Below are 17,769 nucleotides of genomic sequence, written 5' to 3' on the forward strand. Positions count from 1 at the left end.
CACCAGAAGGTTTCAGACCTCTCTCAGCATGTACACAGGACAATGAAGGACCAAAGGGCTGGTGTCCTGGCTTGGCACCACTCCTTAAGTTCAGAGTAAAGGTGGGCATTCTCCTGGCACAAGCCAGCCACCTGGAGGGTGTCCCTCTATCTCTGGGTGTGTCGCCTCTTCTGATGAAGTGGGACACAAACCTGGGAGGGGGTGGGCACCTGTCCTCCCACGTTGTTCAATTAATAAGTGAAAGTTGCAAAGACCCAGGGCAGAGGAGGCCAGGGGGCCAGCTAGGCAGGAAAAATGGGAATATTTGTGGCTTTAAAGCAACAGGAGCCCCATTTGCTTGTTTCCTCTGGGGCTGTGCCGAAGCTGGAGGCCTCTTTAAAAATGGCTCCTGAGAGAGACAGAGTGGGGTTGGCTGCCCTTTATACTCCCCTAGCTCTGCCCCCTTCAAAAGCTCTTGTGCCCAGGGCTTCCAGGATCACAGATCCTGTGAACACTTCCTGCACAGACCCCAGCCCAATGCTGAGGGTGAGAGGGAGACACAGCTGTATCCAAGTAAGGGCTCTGCGACCACTTGCAGGAGAGAAGACACACCTGAGGCTCTGCTGGGGCTGCAAAGCAGTCTCGGTCCCCCAAGCCTAGAAGAGAAGCCTCCAGAGGCAGGTTCTGTGCTCAGCCTTCACGGCAGGTGGAGCTCCTTCCACAAAGCACAGTTACCATTATATCCCCATTTCACAGATGTGGAAATTGAGGCTCTGAGAGGTTCTCTGGCCCAAGGTCACACAGCCCATGCCTGTAACAGTCTGATTTCGATGAGGCTGTTGGTCTGTGCTGGACGGGAAACACCTGTGAGGACCCACCCTAAGAGGCAAGTAGGTGACTTGCGGATTTTAAAGGATGGAAGTGACCCGTCTTTAGAGGCAGCTTGGAGCACGGAGGCTCAGCATCACCCCCCAAGGAATGACGCTGACAACGGATCCAAGGTGGGGGGGAGCGGGGAGAACATCGACCAAGTTCAGAGCAAAGGCCCCCCCCCCCACGCCAGGGGTTTGACTCCGCCGCCAATGAATGCGGCCCCTTCCAGGTGTGTGGCTGGACCGTCCCCGGTGTCGAGTGAGGCGGCGCGCAACAACGGGAGGGCGGGCAGTCGGGGCGAGTGAAGCGACCGGGGATACGGGTCAGGAACCACGGCCGCGGAGGGTCGAGCGCAGGGAGCAGCAAGTTTGGGGCGTCGCGCCGGGTGCGACGGCCCGGGGGCTACGGCCCGGGGGTGGGGGGGCGCCGAGGGGACACAGGTGCTGGGGAAGGGGCAGGTCCTAGCGAGGGTACCGTTGTGCGGGGTGCAGCCGCGACCGGGGCGGCAACGGGTGGGACCCCGACCCAGACCCCCGCTCTGCCGGGCTGAGCCGAGCGTCCGCTTCGCCGCCAAGTTCTTCCAACTTTGCCCGCTGCGCTCGGAGGACTCGCCGCCCCGGGAGTAGCCGGAGTCCCGCGCCCCTAGCCCGGGCCCCGCTCGGACGCGGGCTCCGCACTTACCTGCCCGCCGCCGCTGTTCTGATGCTGCGCCCGCCGCCGCCGTCCTTCAAGCTCCAACTTCGCTCCGGGGATTGAAATTCCTCCCCAGCTTCGCCCATCGATCCGCGCGCGGCCCCGCCCCTTGCCTCGCCGGCAGGGGGGCCTCGTTCTCGCGCGCCCTCCCCCTCCGCTCCCCTCCCTCCTCCTCGCTCGTCCCTCCCACCCCTTCTTCCCGCAGGAGTCCTGGAGTCCGGCTCCGAGTCTCGTCCCCTCCTTCCCGAAGCCCCTCGCCTCGGCTCGCCTGGCCTCCCGGCCGCCTCGCTCCTTCCCTCCTCCGCCTTAGAGCCGAGAGGGGGAGGAGGGCAGAGCAGGGGGAGGTACTAGAAAGCGCAGGAGGGTTCCTCGCGGCCCCCCCCTGCCCTTCCACCCACCCAGTGGCGGCGGAGGCAGGGGCGGCACTCGGGGTGGGGGAGCGCGCAACAGCCGTGGCCTGGATGAGCCACCCGCGACCCCTCCACATGAAACAAAGCCCAGGCGTTTTCAGGACCCGGGTCGGCCCGGCCCACATCGGAGAAGGCAGGGACGAAGGGGCAGGGAACGCAGGGGGCCGAGGGGGACACGCCGGCCCCCCTCTCCCCAACCCTGGCCCCCTTCCTTCCCTTACTCACCCCAACCTCTGGGATGACTCCGGGAGGCTCTCGCACACTCTACCCCTCTTAGTTTGACCCTCACAACCTGCGTGTGCGGAAGCCCCCCTTTCCACACGTTACAGGCGAGGAAACTGAGGCAAGAGAGGCCCCGAGGCTTGCCCCACGCCACTCCGCGCGTGCGAAGCAGAGCGGGAGAGGCAGTCTTGACCCCCAGGACGATCCCTCCACCCCTCCGCACTCTGGCCCGGCAGTGCCCTCGGCCAGCCCGGCTGGGCGGCCGGCCCGCGCCTCAAAACCCACCCGTGTCCCTGCGCAGCCCGGCTAGTCCCCGCGGAGCGCGCGCCCCCTCCCCGCTTCCTGTCCCCCGCCCGCTTCTGATTCCCGGCCTCAGTACCCCCGGCACGCTCTCCGCTCCCCGCCAGCAGCTGGGCAATTCACCGAGCATACAAAAGAGTTGACTCAATTCAAAGGCAGCAAATCAAGATAAATCCTATAGTGTGTGGGGACCGGGGAGAGATGTGAGCGAGCAAGCACAGCACACGCCACACGCCAGCCCTATAGACTGGGCCCCCCACCCGGCAGGCCCGGGCACAGAAGGGTGGCCAGGTACAGGGGGTGGGCGCTGAGCTGCCCTCCCTGCCCAGGCCGGAATTCAATGCTCTGTGCCCCGCTCCTGCTTGCCAGGTGGGGCTCCTTTGAGGGGTGCCCAGCCATAAGGGGGTGTTGGGACAGAAGCCGGTGTGCCCCATGATTACAAGTTCTGGGGCACACATCACAGCTCGGGCCGGGTGAGGCATGCGGGCAAAGGCAGTCGGGCCATTCCGGGCCGCTGAGCTGCTGTGCTCTCCTTGGACTGCCCCCACTCTGACCCCTATCCCAGCAGGTGCAGGCCAAGGGCAGGCCTTATTTGTCACCAGACAGATACTGCAAGTCTCAAATGTGCCAGGTCTGGGCACAGGGAACTGAGTGGGTGGTGTGAGGGCTCCCCTTTTCTCCCTGATGTTTAAGAGCCCCCACCCCACAGCTGCAGCTCCCACTGAGGAGAAACTGGTCACTCTCAGAAAGTCCAAGAAAGCAGCCTTCCAGCCTCTGGCTTCACCAGCCCTGTGACAAGGAGGGACTCGCTGCCCCAGGGCAGAATTTCCTAGGCAAACCCCTGCCAGAGGCGGCTGACTCCCCCTTTCCCGCCGGTTCCCCCAGGCCTGCTGGCCAAGCAGGATAGGGTTGGCATTTGATGGGGGTCTCCGGGGTACCAGGACTGCAGTTGGTGCCTGCCCAGAGTTATATCACGACCTCCTCCCTACACCCCTGGCCCAAGGGCTGTGAGCCCATTTCTGTGGTGTGCAAGCTGAGGCCAGAGGCCCTTACCGCGCACTGCCTCACTCCGCCCTGCAAGTATGTGACCACCCAGGTCAGGGTTCTGTGGAGGGGCTCAGAGGTCAACTGGAGGGGCGATACAGGTTTCTGCGGGAGGGTCCCAGTACCCAGCGGATCTGGGAGCGGGTGGGCTCAGAGAGCTAAGCAGAGTTGGGGACACAGCTGACTGGAGCTGGGACCCGGCTTCTGAGGCTTTGCCCGCCGTTAGGCACCCCTCCCTGAGACGAGGCTTCGGCGTCCAGCTGCGACCTCATCCCCTGAGTCTCGGCTAGGTCGCCCCTCCCCCGTGGCCGCTGATTGGCAGCCTGCGTATAAGTCATTAATTCTCTTACAGAGACGCGGCGCCGCCACCGCGAGGACATCCGTCAGGGACCCCATCTGCGCTCTACGGGGGGGGGAGCTACCCCACCCAGACCCGGAGCAGGGGGACGATGGTCACCTCGCTCACTGAAGCTCTTAGGTTGAGAGAGCCCGGCAAGCGAGCGCTGGAGGGCGCTGGGGTCCCGGAGGTAACGGAGGGGGCGGGGCAGGCGACCAGCCCAGGGGACTAAGACCCCCCGCCAAGCTGCTCCCGGGCTGGACTTTGCAGACGGGGTGACCGGAAAAAGTACCCTGGACCCCGCCTCCAAATCCTGAAATCAACTCAAGCTTCGGGTGTGGTTGGGGGGACTGAATCCTCCAGGGCCTTCTGGGATGCACAGGAAGAGGACGCTGGGAGGGGGCCACCAGGACGTTGCCCCTCCCTGTACATGCAGCGGAAGCTACACCCCCAAACCCTCGCAGAAGCCTTGCAGGCCCCTTTGCTCTCCACCGCGACCACCCCGTTCTCCACTGGCCCTCAGAGGGGCTGGTGACTGGGCAGCAGTGTGTGTGTGTGTGTGTGTGTGCTGCGCCCCTGAGGGTGGGGTGGAAGAAAGAGACGCTGATGCGAACAAAATCCCGCTCATCCCCAGGCAGTCTGGCCCCAGGGACCCCACACCCACCCAGGCCGAGAGCTCGGTTGGGGACTATGCTGGAATCATGCCGGTCTGGCCCCAGCCTCTGGCTGATGGGGCAATCACAGGCCATACAGTGCAGTTTGAGAAGAGAAAAAGTTGGGGGCACACCCCGAGCCTGGAGAGGAAAGAGGGGGAGGAGAGCAGGGGACTTGGAGGGAAGAGCGGCAGGCTGGGGACCATAATAGCTGGGGAGGGGTCAGCTATGGACCTGGGGTCACATCCGCGGCTTCCCCGGCGGGGAGAGGTTCGGGTCACCGGCGCCTATTAATAGCTGTGAGCGGGTCTGTCCGGCAAGCTCGGCAGCAGCAGCAGAGCGACAGAACTGGGGGAGGGGGTTCTGTAACACCCCCTCCAAGGGCTCCAGAGGCGCGGGGCGGAGCTCTACCTTACTCGCGCCGGAGGTGCGAAGGCTCGGCACCCACAGTCCACTCCTTGGGTGCCCTCTACTACGATATGGGGCTCCAGATGGAGGGGGCAGTCTCCGGGCCAACTTGGGGCGCCGCCGATACCAACGTGCACTCGCAGATAATACCAACCCCCTCCCCCGCTCCCTACCCAGCCCGCCTTAGCTTTCACAGAGCTCAGGAAAGTTTCGGGGTCCCCACGGCGCCTCCTAGACCGAGGGGTCCGGCGTCCCCACCCTTTGGGCCGAGGCGTCGAGGAGGGAAGTTTGTCCACCGGGGCTCGGCGACCGCTAACTTCGGGTGCTCCCGCCTCAGAAGTCGGGGGTAGAAGAGGAGTCCAGGAACCTTGGACCCAACGCGCTGCAACCAAAGCCCCGCGGGCAGGGGACTCGGCCCCCGCGCGGCCGCTCAGGGCAGGGCGCCGGGGCTGGGGCGGACGGGACTGCGAGAGCCGCCGGGGACCTGCGCCCGCCCCCGCTGCCGCCCGGAAGAGCATCTTCCCCGCCTCCCCCAGGGGCGGAGACCCACTGGCCCCGCACCTGCCGCAGAGGGGACCCCCGCCTCTCTCAAGCCCCTCCCCCACAAGCCCCTTCCTACCTGGACCCGGGCGCTGGCGCGGGGCTTCAGGCGCGGGCAAAGGCGAGCGGAGCGCGAGTGCTCAGGTCTCCGGAGCGCCGCGGCGGCTTCCCCTGCTTCTTCCTCCTCTTCCTCCTCCCGGCTCGCCGGCTCCAGACAGATCTCCTCCCCCTCGCGCCCAGCCCGCCCCTCCCGGAGCCCGCCGGGCTGGGCTCGGCCTGCGCGGGAGAGCCGAGAGGAGCCGGCGGGAGCCGGGCTGCGGCGCTCACTGCGTCAAGCGCGGGGCGAGCGCGGGGCGGCGGCGGGGACCGCGCGCTTCTTGTCCGGGGCTGGCCGGGCAGGCGAGGCAGCCTCGGCGCGGGCGACGCCGAGGGGCCGGGTGGCTCCGGCTCCGGCTCCGGCTCCGGCTCCGGTGCGGGCGCGGTGGCGGCAGCGCGGAGATTGTAGCGCATTCTTTCTGAGCGCGATCGAAGGTTTCGTGTAGGAACAGAGCGGGGAGGGCTGGTGGAGGAGCGGGCGGCGCTGTCGCTCCCGCACGTCGGTGGACTGGGGGTGTCCAGAGGGTGACACGGGAGGGGAAGTTGGAGCGTGCCGTGGGGGCGAGGTGGGGAGCCCGGAGGCAGCCTCGCCCCCTCCCTCTGGCCCGCCCCGCGCACCCCTTACCCCCGCCCCAGGCCACCGCTTGGAGCAGAAGCCGCGGAGGTCTGGCAGTCAGGACACTTGGTGGCGATGGGAGGTGGGCACAGGGGGAGGGGATGTGCACGCGCTTTCGGACACTGCCATGTGCACACACACACGGATCCGCGTGAAAGTTGACCCCAAGTCAGACCTTGTATGGACGCGCGCGACCGCGAGTGCAAATGCTCAACCCGCAGGGGCGCGCGTTTCGGGGGGATGGGGAAGGCCGTGCACATTCAGGGGTGGGGACTGGAGGGTGGTCCGGCCCTCATGGACTTGCACTCTCCGAGACTGCTGACCCCCACACACAGGACCCCTCCCACTGCTGGTCCCCCTTTCCACTGGGAGGAAGGAGGGGTCAAGGGATTGTCCGGGCCCCTTCTAATTCTCTGGAGGTTCAGTTTAGCGGATTTCCCTCCCACGGATCCCCCTTCCCCTGCATTCGCCTCCCGAACCGCCGGGGTCCGAAATCGCTCGGTCGGCCTCTAAACTGGGTTCTAAACCCGCAGCCCCCTGGTCGCCCCGAACCCGCCCTGAGCGACCATAACGCCTGCGGAGGCGGCTCCCACAGCCGCCCGCCCGTCCCAGCCTGCGGCGTGCAAGTTGGGTGAAAATTCCAAACCAGGCTCAAGAGCGCCCCCGCCCGGCACGGTCTGCACACCGCTTCCCCAACCGCTGGGTTCCGAGCTGCGGAGCGGGGACTCCGGCGGGCAGACGCTGGGCGCGACCCCCCAGACACCGCCCCCTGCGCTGTTCCCCTGCCGGACAGTCCTACGCTGACCGGCAAAAGGAGGCAGAGGCGGCTGGGCCGGACTGTGCGCCTGGGAGCGCGCGCAGCAAAGGGGAGGGGACAGCTGGAGGGTGAGGGCGGTATCTGGGTGCCCCTCCCGGAAGAGGCCCTGGGACAGGCGAGGGAGTGGCGTGTGAGGCCGCGAGCAGCGGGGCCAAAGGCTATCCCAGGCGAGGAGGGGAGTGCAGGCCTCCGGCTCGGGGTCGGGTCCAGCGGCCTGTCCGCAGCCCATGAACTCCGTCCAGGCTTCAGGGCCGGCCGCCAGCCCTCCGCACTCCTCCCACACCACCCTACGCCTCCGCCAGGCTCGATGTCCCTGCGGGACAGCGGAGAACCCAGGCCCCAAAGGGGGTGGGATGGAGGACATGCCACCACCTCTCCCGGACTCCCAGACCCAGAGGATGGCTGTCAAGGAAGGACGGAGCCATTGTCTACGGGCTATCCTGCCCTGAGTCCACGCGGAGGGGACGGAGGTAGGGGCAGATGCTGGCCTGGGGGTCTCTCCTGCCGACGTCCCTAATGGACATGCATTGCCTCCATTGTAGCCTGCCGTGGCCCAGGCCGCAGTGCAGACCCTTTCCCCACTTTGTCTTTCTCCAAAGTCCCGGATCTGGTCCCAGGAGCCGTGCTGCTGCCAGAGGGGATCGCCTGCGGGACATCCGGGACTTCTGCGTTTCCCCTCCAAGTCCATCTCCAGCTCCTGGAGATGTTGACTGAAATATGCCTGTGTTTTCTGTGAGAGGGCAGGGGAGCTGCTGCCGTCCAAAAGGCTAGACAGCCCTCAAGCGGGAATGGCAGTACCTGGGCAGACCCCACCATGGAGGGGGTGGGAAGGAGGCTAAAGGAAGCTGGAGCTCCCCCAGTGTGTCTGCTGGGAGGCAAGACCCGCTCCCCCACTCCCCTCTCTCCTTCTCTCTCAGACACTCCAGTCCTCCTGAACCGCCCCAGCCTCTGTCGTAGACACACATGACACCCGCACAGGGCACGTGGACACAGCCCCAGTCTCGGGCACAGCCCGGCGCCCACCGGGATTCATCTGGGAAACGACTGAACACCCCACCCCCCCCTCACAGAAGCCCAACTTACATTGTAGCTGGCATGGCCGGTTGTAATGGCATGCTGCTCCCTACAGCCCCCAATCAAGTACACCACTCCACACCTAAGTCCCTACACCCATGTGCAGCTCAGGCCCGCATGGCCAGCAGGTGCTTGCTGCTCCCATCAATTCAGTTTGTCCTCACAGCCACCCTGCACGCGAGTGCTGTCAACAGCTCCCAGTTCACAGGAGACCAGGACTCTAACTGTACAGGAACCGGAGCAGCAACAGCTGTTTTCCTTCAAACCAAACGCCAGCTTAGGAGCCACCCCAGTGCTCTCTAGGGAGAGGCAAGCTGGGCAGAGGGGGCCCTCGAGGCCTGGGGCTATGGGGCTGCCACCTTGCCCACTGTCCGGGGACCCCTGTGTGTCTGTGCCCCCAAACACCGTCAGATTCTCTGGACAAGCACTCAGCAAGTTGAGTCTTCCCCGACTGTGAGCTCAGGAGGGCCGGGCCGTCTGACGCACCTCAGCACCGCACACCTGACCAGCACAGAGGTGCTGACTGAGCGCTTTCAGAATAAATGAGGACTCGCCACATGTCTGAGTAGCCTGCGTTGGCCCCTTTCTCCTCTCAGGGTGCGCTGGTTAGGAGTAACTGGCCCAGGGAGATCAGTCAGTCACCTGAGGCTGTGCGTGGAAAGGGGGGAGGCCCACAAGTGGCTGGGATTCACGTGGGGAAGTGTGCTCCCCACACACATCCTGAAAAATGGCAACAACCTCTTCCTGTGCCCAGAACTTAACAACAGATGCTCGCTCATAAAACCCAAAAGCCATAAAGAAAACAATATGTCCAACTTATATCCCAAGCAAAGAGCCAGTGTCCCCATACATAAAGAGCGCTTACAAATCAACAAGAAAAAATACACCAGAGGAAAAGCATGGTCAGAGGTTATGAATGGAAACGGAAATAAAAAGAGACACTTAGGCGTATGAACAAGTGCCAAGTCTCTCACTTAACAGCAGAAATGCACATTTAAACTCCACGGAGAGATGATTTTTCATTCATCAGATGGGCACAAATCATGAAGTTTAATACACACCCTGCGGCAATAGTGTGTGGGGGGTTGGGGGGGTTGATACTCTTGGAACCTCGGAAACAATGTCAGAATTCCAAATATATGTATCCTTTGGCCCAACATTTACTTCTAGGAACCTGTGTTCCAGACTCTGCTCACAATGGGGAAAATGACCTGTTACTGTGTACAAGGTTACTCTCCGAAGCACTCTGTAATAGCAGCAGGTCGGAACGTCCTCCATGCCGGCTGAAGGGGACGCTCAGACGCAGCCGGGCATCGGGCATCGGGAGCCATCCACAGGCAGCCGTGTAAGCGCTGCTGATTGGAGTTCGTCTGGGAGTGTATTCTTCAGGGGGAAAAGTGTGTGTAGCACATTCTTTTACACTTGTGTACAAAAAGGGTATAACGAAATAACATTTTATTGGCTTCTGTGTGCACAGAGCTGTGGGAGGAGACCCAGAACTAGAAACAAGGTGCCTCCTTAGGGACCTGGAGAGATGGGAGGGAAAGGATTTACTTCAGTATATTTTTACGTGTGTTATTTATTGACAGTGGAATTCATCGTTCTTGAGGGTACAGTGCTGACTTTTGACAATCGTATACATCTGTGTGATTGTCACCCCAGAAAATGAGGCTTACTTTTCACTGTGTACCATGTCTAGCATTTGAATTTTGTACAGTGGGCCTATGTTTCCTCTTGTAATAAACTTAAATACAAAAGTTAAAATGAAAAAAAAAAGTGTTTTCACATCTGTTGTCTCATCTGGTGCCTACGATAACTCAGGAAGGCAGATCTTTCCAACCCCATTTTACAGGTGATAAAACTGAATTGCATGGGGTGACTGAGACTTGACTAAGGACCCCAGCAGGGTAGGTCAGCACTTGAACTCAAGGCTATCTTTTTTAAAAACAGCTTTACTGAGGTACAATTTACATAGCATACACCTCACCCATTTAAAGTGCATGGGTTTTAGTTCAGAGATGTACAACCACCACGACAATCTAATTTTACAGCCTCTTTCACCCCCGAAGGAAACCCCCCAGACCCAGCAGCAGCCACTCCCCTCCCGGCTCCCATGCCCAGCCCCAGCCCCGACTGTCTCCATGGACTTGACTAGCCCAGAGATTTCGTACCAACGAAATTGGACAGTGTGTGCTCTTTGGGGACTGGCTTCTTTCACTGACCATTGAGTTTTTGAGATTTATTTATGTTGTGTAGCATATGTCACTATTTCATCCCTTTTAAGTGCCTGATAATATTGCATTGGTGGACGGACCCGATGTTATTAACCATTCACCTGTTGATGGACATTTGTGTTGTTTCCATCTGGGGCTATTATGAATATGCTGCTATGAATATTCATGCAGAAGTTTTTAGATGAACATGCTTAGATTTCTCAAGGATATACACCTAGCAGTGGAACTGTTGGGTCCCGTGGAGCTCCATAATTAGCGTTTTGAAGCATTCCAAAACTGTTTCCCAAAGTGGACACAACGTTTCCCATTCAGTCCAGCAATGTATGAGGCTTTCCCCCGTCCTCACCACCACTTGGTCTCGTCTGTCTTTTCGATTCTCTCCACCCTGGTTGGTGTGTAGTGATGTCTTCTTGTGATTTGACCTGCAGTTCCCTGGTGACTAACGACGCTGAGCACGTGAAACATGCTTCTTGGCCATTCGAACGTATTCTTGGGGGAAATTCAGATTCTTTGCCCATTTTTAAATTGAGTTTTTTATCTTTAAGTTGTGAGAGTTCTTTATATATTCTAAACACAAGTCCCTAATTAGATAGATAATTTGCAAATAGTTTCTCCTTTCTATGGTATGGGTTTTTGTTTTGTTTTTTCTACTTTCTTGGAATTGTTTGCAGCACAAAATTTTTATTTTGATGAAGTCCAATTCTTTCTTTTGCCACTTGTGCTTTTGGTGTTATACCCAAGAAGACTTGCCTAAGTTGAAGATTTACTTCTCTCTTTTCTCCTAAGAGTTTTACAGTATTAGCTCTTATATTCGGTCTTTGAGCCACTGAGTTGATGTTTTAATATGGTGTGAGGTAGGGGTCCAATTTCATTCTTTTGCATGTGGACATCCAGGTATCCCAGCACCATTTGCTAAAAAGACTGTTCTTTCTCCATTGAATTGCCTTGGCTCCCTTGTCGAACATAAAGTGACCATAATAAACATCAGGGTTTGTTTCTGCACCATGAGTCCTACCCCACTGATGTACATGTCTATCCTTCTGCCAGTACCTCTGTCTTGATTACCGTGGGAAGTGCCAACAGCCAGACGTGTGAGTCCTCTGACTCTGTTCTTCTTTTTCAAGATCACTTAGTCTCTTCAGGGTCCCTTGCTTTTGGACCCTGAGCAGAGCCTGGCTTGTCGCTCAGCCTCCCTGAGCAGCTGCAGCACATGTGGCAGCCCCAGTAACTCAGGGCTAAGGGGTACTACCAACAAAGTGCACGCTTATTAAGCACCTACTATGTGCCAATACTTACTGTGTGTAAGTACTTGACAAGCATTATTCTTTCATGCCATGGGGGTCAAAACTATCCCCATCCCCCCCGACAGTGACAACACTGAGCCACCAGGAGGCTGAGGAACTAGCCCACGGCCACACGGCCAGTGACCTGCTGCCTCGTTCCAGCAGTTTGTCCACAGAGCCCAGGCTCTTTGTAATTATTTTTCACATTTAATTTTGAAAAATGCTAAACATATAGAAAAGCTGGAATCATTTATGGTGAACACACCACACCCACCACCTAGGCTCCCCATCTGACATCCTGCTGCTCTGGCTACGGGCCCTCCTCTCCTCCTTCTGCCGTCCAGAAATCGACCACTTCTCCAGCAGGCTGCAGACCTCAGTGCACTGCCCCTAAACAGGCAGCAGGCAGCGTGAACAAGAGTTCGATATTTGTTACAAATTTTCTAATTCTTTTGAGCAAAATTTATACACGACGTGTGTAAATCTAGGGGGAGGGGGCACCATCGAATGTTCTAATGTCTGCAGCCCAAACCGCTACCAGGATAAGAACATGCATCACCCGCAAAGTTCCCACACCTCCCTGCTCCCCGGAAGCCACCCCAGTTCTGACTTTTCCCACCAGAGGTTGGTTTCATTTGTTTTAGAATGTCACAGAGGATGCGTCTGGCTCCTTGCACTCGCACGTGGCTGCGTGTCACTAAACGGCGCTGCGTCGCAGGGGGTGGGCACCTGGGCTCTGGCTCTGCACCACCCACAGTATCCTTTCTCAGCAGAGGAAGGCCGAGAGAGAGGCTTTAAGCCTTGGCACAGCCACGCTGCTCCCCGCGGCGCTGGCCTCCGCGCTGCTCACCTGTGCAAGCCACACCTCCAGCTCTACCTCTCTTTGCAGCTGGCTTCCCCACCTGCTCTCAGCGCTGACCTTTCAGCTGCACAGTCATCAGAGGGAATTGGGGTGATGTCGCCTCCGCAGAAACCAGAGATTGCAGAAGTGCACACCCTTGTGGCATCTTGGATCTGGGATAAGACACATGACATAAGGTTAGGTGGAGAAAGCAACAGATTATAAATCACATAAAAAGTCTGACCCCAATTCTGTTAAAAAAAAAAAAATGCACAGAAGAAAGACCTGGCAGAATGATGGGTGGTTTTGTTCTCTTATTTTAGTTTTCTGAATTGTCCATATTTACTACTAAGAACGTGGATTGTGATGGACGGGGGTGTCACGGCACATCGAGGCTCACAGGAGAGAATAACAGAGTTTGGGGCCCTCCTCCAGGGGCATCCTGCCCCCAGGGGCTCTGAGCCTCTGTGTCCCTACCAGACCCCTGGGGCCCGACACAGGCCACCATCAATGACCATCCAATGTTCACAGACTGGATGAAGGCAGGAGGGATGGGTGGATGGACGGGTGGGCCTCATGCCTGTGTCAGGCCATTGCATCTTCCTGTTCCCAGAGGTAATGGCCGCCTTTCCTGGGCTGAGAGGTGGGGTGGACAGGGTGGGCTGGGAGAGCCACCTCCCCGCTGTCCCACAGGGGCCCACACCCCATGGATTTTGAAGGCCGGCAGTGCTGAAGACCAAGGACCCAGAACTCCGGGCCCCACCCACTTGGACCCCTCTGATTCATCGACCAAATGAAGGATTAAAACAGGCCTTAATTAGAAAATAACAAAAAATGACATTTTGCAGGCTTTTAAGTGCAACAAGGGGTATTTTTACTTCTTAAAAAGAGTTTCGTCCATCAGCATTTCCTTCTTGGAGGGAAAGACCAAGTATGTCAGGGGTGGCCAGCGAATGGCAGAGTACTTTCAACCTCATGGCCCTGTGGGGTCCTCCAGGTCCTTCCAGTAGCTCCATGATGGAGGCGGCTGTCACAGGCCACACATGGATGTGGCCCCTCCTGCTGTCATGATGACAGGCCACAGCATGTGTGCCTTCCCCAACATGCCATGAGCCCTGGGGTCAGCACTGGGCCGATCACCACGTCACCTGTGCACGTAGTAGTTGCCCACAGTAGGTACTCTGGAGCTGAACCCCCAAAACCATAAAAGCCTCAGTTGCAGGGAGTCGCTGGTGGGGACTCCTCCTGGAAGAAGGCCAGTGACCTTCTCCCTGGCTGAGCTCCTTGCATCTAGCCCAATCCAGTTCTGGAGAAACCACTTCCTGCTGGGCGGCTCCTGGACCCGAGCTCAGGGCCAGGCCTGCAGTGCTGTCCTGCCCTGGGCCTCCATTAAAGCACCAATTAAGAAGGAGGCAGGATGGCTATGGGGGTTCCAATCCTGAGACCCCAAAGGTCATTTCCTCCACTGCTTACTTCCAGGACTTCTAACATCCCCAATTACTTTCAGTAAAAATAGCCCCACTTTGTGATGCTGGCCTTTCCACTTCTCCCACGCAAGCCTCCTCACAGTGGGGCATCAGGATGTGCTTGATTTCCTCCAATGTCAGGAAGCTCACTACTGCCCAACCCTCGTGGCTTCTAGCTTTATGCACCACCATGTCCGAGCAGGCTGTCTTGGGAAGGGCCCTTGGGCCAGCCCCTACTTGCCCTCAGCCTGTCTCAGGGCAGCCTGTGATAGGTCCACCTCCAAGGCCTCCTGGGGGGTGTCCCAGCCATGCCTACCTCCCTTCCATGGGGACCCCCACCCCCAACCGCATAATCTCCCTTGGATCTCTGCCAAGACTCCCCCACTCTGATGGTCATGCATCCGACCAGCATCACCCCTGGAGCTCATTTCTCGGGCGTCTTGGCTACGAGGGCTCTGCGGGAAGCAGCCCTGGACAGGCCGTAATGGACTCTGGCTGGGCCGGGCAGGGACCCAGCTTTATGACAGACTGCCAAGTGGGCAGCAGATAAAACGCCTACCCAGTGTGACAGAAGCAAGATATAAAAAGCCTCTGAGATGCCTTTTCATTGACTAGAAATCCTGTGCTTCTCGTCCCATTATCTCCCAGGCTAACAGGCCACACCCTGGAGACGGAGGGAACTTGGGTCCTGGCCACAGGGAGGCCCAGGCTCCCAGGGCAGCCCAGCCAGACCAGCCCTGGGCCTTGGCCCCGACAAAGCCTGGGGTCTCCTAGTTGCCCCCCAGGTCAGTGCCCGCCCAGGACCTGTCTGACGAGGTGGGTCCCTGCCCCGACACGATTCCTATTCCCTCTTGTTGAGGGGCCGGCAGGACACGACTACCCCTCACAGAGGCCACATTCAGCGAGGGACTTGCCGAAAGCGAAGCAGGATGAGCAGGAGTGGTGTGGTCTCGCCTCGGTGCACGGCAGCCCCAAGGTTCCAATGGTGGGGCACTGCTGCACCCCCATTCTGCGGGTGGGGATGTGAAGCCCAGGGACTGGAAGGGACTTAGCCAGCATCCCTGCAGTTTGGAGGTAGTCCTGGGCTCGGGACCTGGCTCTGTGGGACCCCAGAGCCTGCGGGAGCCCCGGCGAGATCAGGCTATGTCTCCAGCGCCTGCAAACATGAGGAGCGCAGCTTGCCACAAGATCAGGGTGCACGGCCAAGGCCCAAGTCTGGGGGCGGGAGAAGGAGGACGCTCACTCCCGGAGGCCAGCTACACCCAGCAGGCCTGGGGAGGGGCTTGCGGGCAGTCTCAGCCTGAGCTGGGTCCCCGGGGGTCCCCGGCTGCCCACGCCCTGGCCTGGTACCCAGAGACACTCTGTACCTGCCCTGCACCAGCCCCTCTCCCAGTCTCCTTGGGTCGGTGGCAGCTGCACACTCGCTTCTCCTCGCCTGGCCCAGTACCCCAGGGACCGCACTGAGCTAGAAACGTCTGTGGCCTCAAAGGAAGCCAGGAAGAAATGCATGTTGAGCTAAACGAGGGGCCGTTTCTTCCTTCCAGAATAGCTGGGACAGCGGCACGTCCAAGGAGCCTGGGGTTTGGGAGCCAATCGCAGCACACGGAGCCAGTAATTAATAAAAATGGGTAATGATAGCCCATCTGTCTCAGCCCGCGCTCCGTGGCGGGGCCACACCGAGCCCTCATTAGGCATTCCTCTGCCGTGTCCCCACAGATGTTGGCAGTGGCCGTGTGGGTCCCGTGGGAAGAGGGGGTGGAACACATTTAGGCAGACAGCCTGGAGCGTGCTGGGTTTCAGCAACGGAACTCACACAGGTCAGCCCGAGTGAGTCCCACTGGCCAGGTGCCTCTGTCCTCCACCCACAGCGAGTGAGGCCCCACTTGCTCCTTGTGTGACCTTGGCCACGTACCAACCCTCCGAGCCCTCACTTCCACACTGCGGGGGGTCAGGACAGGGCTGCAGAACAGTGGACAGGACTCCATGGCCTTTCCTCTTCTCCCACACAAGGACTCGGCCTCACACAGGGGCCACCGTTCACAGAGCCCCGGCACCAGAGAGCCAGGCAGAGCGCCCAGCAGTCAGTGGGCAGCTGGACAGCAGGACATGGCACTGCCACTAGCCCCAGAGGAGACAGGCTGGGCACCCAGAGGCATGGGGACCCAGAATGCCCACGGCTGTTAGCCCAGTGAGAGTCAAGAAGCAAAGAGGGAGACACAGGAAAATCGGGGTTCAGCATGGGGAGTGGCACCCTGGGGGAGAGGACCAGTCCGCAGTGAAGTGGAGACTGCAAGGGCAGGGGACTGGGGACAAGCGGGAAGTGGCCCTGCAGAATCTCGAAGCTTTGGGCTCTGTGGCTGTGTCACGGCTCCCCACGCTGGGTCCCCTCTAGACACCAGCCAAGTGCCTTCAGAGTGGGGCTCTCCCACGCAGGGCCACAGTTTCTTGGCCTCGACAGCCACGTGGAGACATGCACAGAAGGGGACACGGAGGCACAGAGCTGAGGACCTGTCACGCAGCATGAGCAGTGCGGCCCGACTTCCTCTGGGCCTCAGACAGGCAGGGCTGGTGCCAGCTCAGCCTGACCCTCCTGGCCCAGGTCTCCCACTCCTGCCTCACCCCACTCCCAGCTGCTCAGATCCCAGCACTCCCTCTGCTGTGCTGCAGCCCCCGCTCCCCACAGGCCGACACCCTCCTCTGTCTCTCCTGCCCCAAGGGACAGCAGCGGAGCAGTCCTGGCCACAGCAGCAGTGACCCCTGACCCCAGGCCTCTCTGGTTCCATCTGGGTAACAGCCTCTGGCCTGGAACACCCTCAGGGAATCCAAGCCTCCAGCTCTGTCCCCAGCACAAGGGAGCCCCGGAAAGTGGAATCAGAGAGGACATGTTTGCTCCTGGGGCGCTCAGCCTGACTGCACCCTCTGGGGTCAGAAGGGCCCGTGGAGGCTAGAAGGGCACTGAGTCCCAAGGAGTGGATTCGCCGTCGAGAGGGGAGCGTAGCCCTCCCGAGCCCAAGGTTGGGTGTCCTTCCCACCCCAGGTGGGGGTCAGCCAGGTGGTTACTGTAAATAGAGGGAAAGCTGCCTGCAGGTCAGCGTCAAGGAAGAGAAAAGGGTGCGGGGAGTTTGGAGAGCTCCGGAGGTACCCGAGGGCAAAGGGGTAGAGGGGAGGAGAGTCATCTGTGTGACTATTCATATAAGAATGTAAATATTCATAGAATCTCCTGCCACTGGAGAAGGAGGAGCTGGGCTCCTAGGCCAACCTTGGGCCAGAACCTGGGACAGTGGCCCCAGCTTTGGAGCCATCCACCACCAGACCCAGCAGGGTCCCCTCTCTAAAGATCGCTAAGGAGCAGGGGCCACTGAGGGCTGGGCCAGGGTGGGAGGGACATGGACTTGGGCTCTGGATACCTGGGCATGGCAGGCTAGGGAAGAGCAGTCTGGAGCTGGGTGCCTCAAGACAGGCCTGGCTTGTCTAGGGGATTGGCAAGCAATCTCAAAGGAGCTGGGAGAGGCTGCGGCTACGAAACAGGGTCCCCTGGAGGCTGATCAGGAAGAGATGATATCCAGCCGAGAGTGGAGGGAGCCCAGAGAAGGAAAGCCAGGAAGAACCAGAGAGGGTCAGTAAGTTGCCCAAGGTCACACAGTAATATCATGGGGCCGCCCAGAGCTCCGTACGTGACTGTGTGTGACGAGCTGTGTGTGACTGAGGGGCTGACGAGCAGGAAGGTAGTATGAGCTGGGCCTGCCCTGGGACAGGTGTGGAGCCATTCCCGGCACTGAGCAGGCCCTCCGTTAGCATTTGTTGGATGAATGAATGATCCACAACCGTCAGTTTAAGGACGGGAGGGCCGAGTCTCCGAGATGAAGGGTGTTGCTGGGAGGCG

At 59.6% G+C, this 17,769-nt stretch overlaps 1 protein-coding gene across 2 annotated transcripts in view; it reads right to left on the reverse strand.

Annotated features, from left to right (window-relative positions):
- ELFN1 (extracellular leucine rich repeat and fibronectin type III domain containing 1) overlaps positions 1 to 5,814 on the reverse strand; it is a 58,797-nt gene extending 52,983 nt beyond the window's left edge. The window contains exon 1 of one of the 2 annotated variants that reach the window (XM_033095716.1): positions 5,539 to 5,814. The gene's annotated coding sequence lies outside the window, so the exon portion shown is untranslated. Of the gene's footprint in view, positions 1 to 1,533; positions 1,641 to 5,538 lie in introns of those variants that run through there. The other variant, XM_033095718.1, reaches the window with a different exon arrangement.
- Positions 5,815 to 17,769: the final 11,955 nt, after the last annotated feature.

The sequence above is a fragment of the Rhinolophus ferrumequinum genome, chromosome 24 (genome assembly GCF_004115265.2).
Source record: "Rhinolophus ferrumequinum isolate MPI-CBG mRhiFer1 chromosome 24, mRhiFer1_v1.p, whole genome shotgun sequence".
NCBI classification, from domain to species: Eukaryota; Metazoa; Chordata; class Mammalia; order Chiroptera; family Rhinolophidae; genus Rhinolophus; species Rhinolophus ferrumequinum.